At 43.8% G+C, this 5,934-nt stretch overlaps 1 pseudogene; it reads left to right on the top strand.

Moving 5' to 3' along the window:
* Window positions 1-989: 989 nt before the first annotated feature.
* LOC137083943 (E3 SUMO-protein ligase ZBED1-like) lies at window positions 990-3,704 on the top strand (annotated as a pseudogene).
* Window positions 3,705-5,934: the final 2,230 nt, after the last annotated feature.

The raw sequence follows: 5,934 nt of genomic DNA on the forward strand, positions 1-5,934 counted from the left end.
GTAAGTATGCAGTACACGAACAGGACAGAGAAAAGCTAGGGATGGGTCTACCTCCTCTGAAGGCAGCGCTTGCAGGTTCACCACCTGGTCTCGGGATTACATGAGAGTTACCTGCCCTGATTTCCAGGCGAATTGTGAACGAAAATGCCTGCATCTTGATAGAGGCCAATGTCTTTAGAGATAGAATTTTTTTCCTAAACAGAAAGTACGTCCTTCAGGTTGATTGCTGCAAACCAGTCTAAGTGTGCAGTGCAACCCTTACCTGCTTTCGCCGATGGGATGTGCGAGTGTGTGGAGGCCGCTTGTGTCCCAAACACAGATGGCACCCCCTTCTGGCATTTGGATAAGTGTCGAACACCGCCAAGTGCGTTCTCTAGGCACCCAGAGGTATTGGAACTGTTCTTAAAAACGTGGGTACCACAGGCTGTTTTAAACACCAGTGGCAGAAAATAATTTACCAATGATTCTCCACCCGGCCCTCCTCCGGAGAAGAGCAGCTCCTGACCAAATCCAGATGACTGGCAGCTGAGACAGGTGGCATTGTGGGACTGATGCCCATGACGATGAGCAGACTGAGGGGTCGCCAATGATGTTTCTGGACCAGGGCGGACATCGTTTGGCTGAGGCCTAGTGCTGTGACTTTAAATATAAATCAGTCACTGTGTGCAGTTCAACCTAGGCTCAGAACTACCCTCGTGCATTAAGAGTGCTGGGCAGAGACAGGTGGCACTGCCACCCCACCGATGAGGGTATTGAGAGAGGGGAAAACTTTATACTAGGGCCAGGACTTTATCGCGTTAATTAAGATGAATTAATCACAAGACTTTAATGCCTTAATTAAGATTAATTACGCAAAAATAAATAACAATTTTAACCACACTTATTTTTTCACCGCGGAACGGTTTTCAATGAATGAGTTTCGACGCACCGATTATACTGGAGCACCAACTAACGTTCTTGACTTCCAACCACAACAAAACACAGTGAACATGAATGAAGAAGCTGACGAGACCGCTTTGCTTGTCCCCGTGGATGGGAAATTTGGTTTTAAAAAACAAATGGATGGAATCGTCGACAAGAGCATGGTTGTGTGCAAGCTATGCAACAAAGAATTTGCGTATCACCGCAGCACATCGAGCCTCAAATATCACCTCAACGCAAAACACATAGGAGTTAGCGTGGACGTTAGCCCAACTCAAGGAGTAAAGTTGCAAGGACCTACACCCAACCCACACTCCACCAGATGACTGGTTTCAGGACCAGGATAACTAAATCCACGTCTGAAAAAATAGCCAACGGCATGGCTCACTGGATTTCACTCGACTGTAGACCACTTGGAGTGGTAGAAGATAAGGGCCAACAAAACGTACTACAGATTGCATCGTCTGACCCAACATACGAGCTGCCATGCAGAAAGACAGTGACAAAAAGAGTACAGCAGCTTTATGACAATAAAAAGGAAGATTACGAGAATTTATTGGAGAAAGCTGATTGTGTTGCCCTGACTGGGGATCATTGGACCTCGGTAAGCAATTAAAATTACTTCGGTGTGACGGCACACTTTGTTGACGTCAAATGGTGTCTTCAGTAATTTGCCTTAACTATTCAGAAGACCACTACTAGGCACTTTTGAGATTTTGAGTCTGAGGCAGAAGCCTGGGAAATCACACAAAAAGTTACCACTTGCGGAACAGACAGTGCCCGAACCATGATCACTGCAATGAGACAGCTCACATTCCAGCACATGCCGTCTGTTGCTCACGTGTTGCAGAGGACCATCACAGTTTGCCTTGCTGACAGCGGGTTCACATCCACCTTGGCAAGATGCCGTATAATAGTGGGGCATTTCAAACATAGCCCCTCAAACACAGAGGAACTGCACAAGGAGCAAACACAACTAGAACAAGACAAAGAGCCACTGATACAGGATGTTTCCATAAGGTGGAATTCGACACTGTTGATGATCTCTCGTCTGCTGAAGAACCAAGAGGCTGTGAAGGTTACTCTAGCCAAACAGAAGCACAAGCTCTAGTGGTGGAAATTTTGATTCTTTTAAGAGAGTCGTTCATTTTCAGTTCGTTCACCAAAATGATTCATTCAGATTCGTTCATTGATTCGTTCAGTAACATTTAAAAAAAAGAAATATAAAACATTACCGGTAATAATGACCGCAGGTGATGAAAAAGAGTGTTTTATGTGTAATGTCTTAAGTTAACAAACGTATTTACTTACAAAAAAACTGATTTGGCTTTATTAAAATGTGCATAATCTACTCATTAAATAAAAATAAGTCTAAATAAGTGGTTTAGATGACCAAAGCATGTTTTCTTGCATTTCTTGCATAAACATTTAATTGTTTGGTCAGACATTTAGACATTCATATATCTGGGATTATGGTAAACATGGGTTTATAAACATGAGGTTTGTCTATAACTGTGCTTTGCATCCGCTTTCTGCTGATTGCTGAACGAGACTGACACGCATGCTAAATGACCGAGGTAGCCTACCAATTTGTTCACGAATGAGGTCTCTCTCTCTCTCTCGTTCAGAGCTGGTTCATTTCATTCACGAACGAGAAGTACCAGTTCGTTCACGAACGAGATCTCTCTCTCGTTCAGACTCAAAACAGCGATTCGTCAGTGAAGTTTGTTCAGCTCAGAATGCTATTAACTGACATAACACAGAAGATCTTTTTAACCATAGGCTACTGTCACATTTTTTATTTGTTTTACAGTTTTTAGAGAAGTGCATGACATGACTCAAACGTAATGAAGAAAACGGTTCAAAACATAAAACATAAAATACAAACATACTTGACTTTACTCTGTAGTAATCATTTAACCATTAACCTGCATTATTACACTGTTTTCATTACAGTGGTAAAGTGTACATTTCTTTCTTTGCTGCCAAATATGTCACCTACACAAGCCGAGCTGTTCGCTATCATTATCCTCCTTCAACCACTGGTTCATTTTGTTCATGAACGAATGACATGTACCAATTCGTTCATGAATGAGATTTCTCGTTCAGAGTCAGACTCAAAGCCTCTCGGTCAGTGAAGGGCGTATTCGTTCACTGAATTCAACAAATCACATGCTCTGTCACATCTCATACTCGAAAGCTATTGGCTTGAGGTTTTGTCATTCTTTGACAGAAAGAAACAGTCGACCGAGCTGCGCATGCACTCGCTGCAAATAGCACCACGGTGGAGGGAGGAATTTCAGTGAACGAGAAACATGAGTCAACAGACTACATGAATGAGAACGATTCATTCACCTAAAAGATTCGTTCAAAAAGAACGATACGTTCATGAACGTAACATCACTAACAAGCTCACCATGTTAACTACAGCAGAGTGGAACAGACTGCAGAAGCTCGAGACCCTCCTTAAACCATGCAGGTAAACACCCACCAACTGTTTTTACATTTATTGTACTGAATATCAATATCACTGTGACTATTATAAAGTTGCTACTGTTTTTAATCTACTATTAACTGGCACAATAATTAATCACTTTCCTAAACTATCCTCTGCAGATATGTGACTGAGCTCCTTGGGGGTGAGACTTATGTCTCGTGCTCTGTTGTTACATGCTCTCCTTCACCTGACCCATACCATGGAGGTCTCAGATGGTCTCCTACTTCCTGATCTCATACAGAGCAGATCAAGATCGTGTTTTCCCACTGCTCCCGCTCCGCTCTAGCATTTGCTCTTGTTTTTTTGTCTTGTTGAACTTTTTCTTTTCTCTGACCCCCTGCTTGCTGGACTCCTGAAAATACTGAAAATGGAATTGATTAACTGGTCACTCAGCGCAATTGATAAGATTTTCCCACAAAGGAAGGGTGCTCCGGGAGAAACCATCTACCCGGACGGGACCTTCACTGCGGGCTACATGCGGGACGCCTGGAACAACTGGCAAGTCCTGTGCCTGGAAGCCCTGTCCGTGGAGGATGCAGAGGATATATTCATATTTGTATTTTTGATAGCGGGGTTCCTATTTCTCGGCCTTGGGATTGTCCTGACATATCGGAAGATTTGTAAGACAGCTGCCAGCAAATTCACCCAGCCGCTGTCTGTGGAAATTATAGGGTGCTTCGGGGCTGTGCGTGACCGACAGAAGGTATTAGATCAGAAAGAACTGAACCGATTAGATCGATGAACTGAACCGTTACATCTCAGCTCGGACTGTGGAGACACAGAAAAGAGTGGACACCATCGGAGGACAGACTGGTGAACTTCTACGGATTATGACCGGACGTGCGCCAGGATCGCTGAGGATCAGTGACTGATTGATTGATTATGATCCGGACAAATTACCGAAGATCAACTAAAATGGATTAAAATTGCTTCATTTCACCCTGCAACCCCCACCTTCTCCCTTTCTCTCGGTTGGGAGGTCAGCTTGACAGCTGGGTCTGCTATCGTTCCCCATGCACTGCCTTATCTCCCCTCAAGGGCAAGCCACAGAACTGAACTGTAAACATCTTAAGTTATGGCTGACATTCTCACAACATAATTTCAGACTCTTAAGCCTAGTTCACACTGCCCGATTTTTGCCCCGATTTTGAGTCGCCGACAGGTTTTGTGAAATCGCCGACAAATGCCCGAGATCACAGGCAAATCGGTGCTTGTGCACGCGAGTGACAATCACGCAGTGTGAATAATCAAAGACGCGATCAGAGAGAATCGCCGACGAGTCGCCGACGCCGGTGAGATATTTGGCATGCTAAATATCTGGACCTGTCGGCGATTCAAACTCCTGCTGTGTGAACTGTGTTCTGACTGAAAATTACACCGCCAGCCAATGAGAGAGTGAGATAAGGGCAGCAGGAGGTTCAGGGAGGAGTTATAGAGCAGAATTTCAGTATTTTAATAGATATATTTACAATTCTATCAAACAGAAACAAACGGCAAACATTTGCACATCCAGCCACAACAGCAGCACATTACAAAATTATTTATTTACCTCAAACTGTTTTTGCAGAACAAAACAAAGGCCCCCTCTGTCTCTCCAACAATTTCTTCTGCCATAATCTTTTTTCTTTTTCTCCACAAATCAGCGCACATACAATTTCAAGCAAACTTTGTGCAGTTTGTCTTTTTTAATAACAATTCCAAGTCACGCGCGAGAACTCCGGTCTGACGCACGTGTGATCTCGCGTTGTTTACTTGTCACATCGCACGTGTGTTTGGGAAACGTAGTTTGCGCACCGGAGAGAGAGAGAGTTGTCGGCGATTCTTCCTCTTGTTCAGTCATGCAGTGTGAACTTCTCTGTCGTCAAACCATCGTGCAGTGTGAACACAGCAGTGACTGAATGATACCCCAGATAGTCATGCAGTGTGAATAGAGCAGTGACCCGACGAGTTTGAAAATCGTGCAGTCTGAACTAGGCTTTACTCGCACCATACACACCCACCCCGATCCCATCCCCCCCTACATCCGTCTGCCTCTTCCCCCACTTCCTCCCTTACCAAATCCAAACTAAAAATTCCATCACGTGACCACGTGTGCTGTGTTTTGTTATGTTGTGTTTCTTGTATGTACGTATGCTATGCTTTGCAAAATCTGCATTTTTTCTTCGGAGAGCGTGTGGCAGCGCTGGTAAATGGCTGCAGCCCGGAGGCTTGCTCCAAAAACACATTTCATGCAGTGTACTTGTACATTTGTTATGACAAATAAACTTCTATCTATCTATCTATCTATCTATCTATCTATCTATCTATCTATCTATCTATCTATCTATCTATCTATCTATCTATCTATCTATCTATCTATCTATCTATCTATCTATCTATCTATCTATCTATCTATCTATCTATCTATCTATCTATCTATGACGACCCAGCCTATGCTTGCTGTTTAATTCAGACTCCGAATCAGAGGATGAAGAGGGGCCCAACGGGGCTCTGGCCCGCTACATGGCAGAGCCCAC

Source organism: Pseudorasbora parva, chromosome 7 (assembly GCF_024679245.1).
Source record: "Pseudorasbora parva isolate DD20220531a chromosome 7, ASM2467924v1, whole genome shotgun sequence".
Classification (NCBI taxonomy): Eukaryota; Metazoa; Chordata; class Actinopteri; order Cypriniformes; family Gobionidae; genus Pseudorasbora; species Pseudorasbora parva.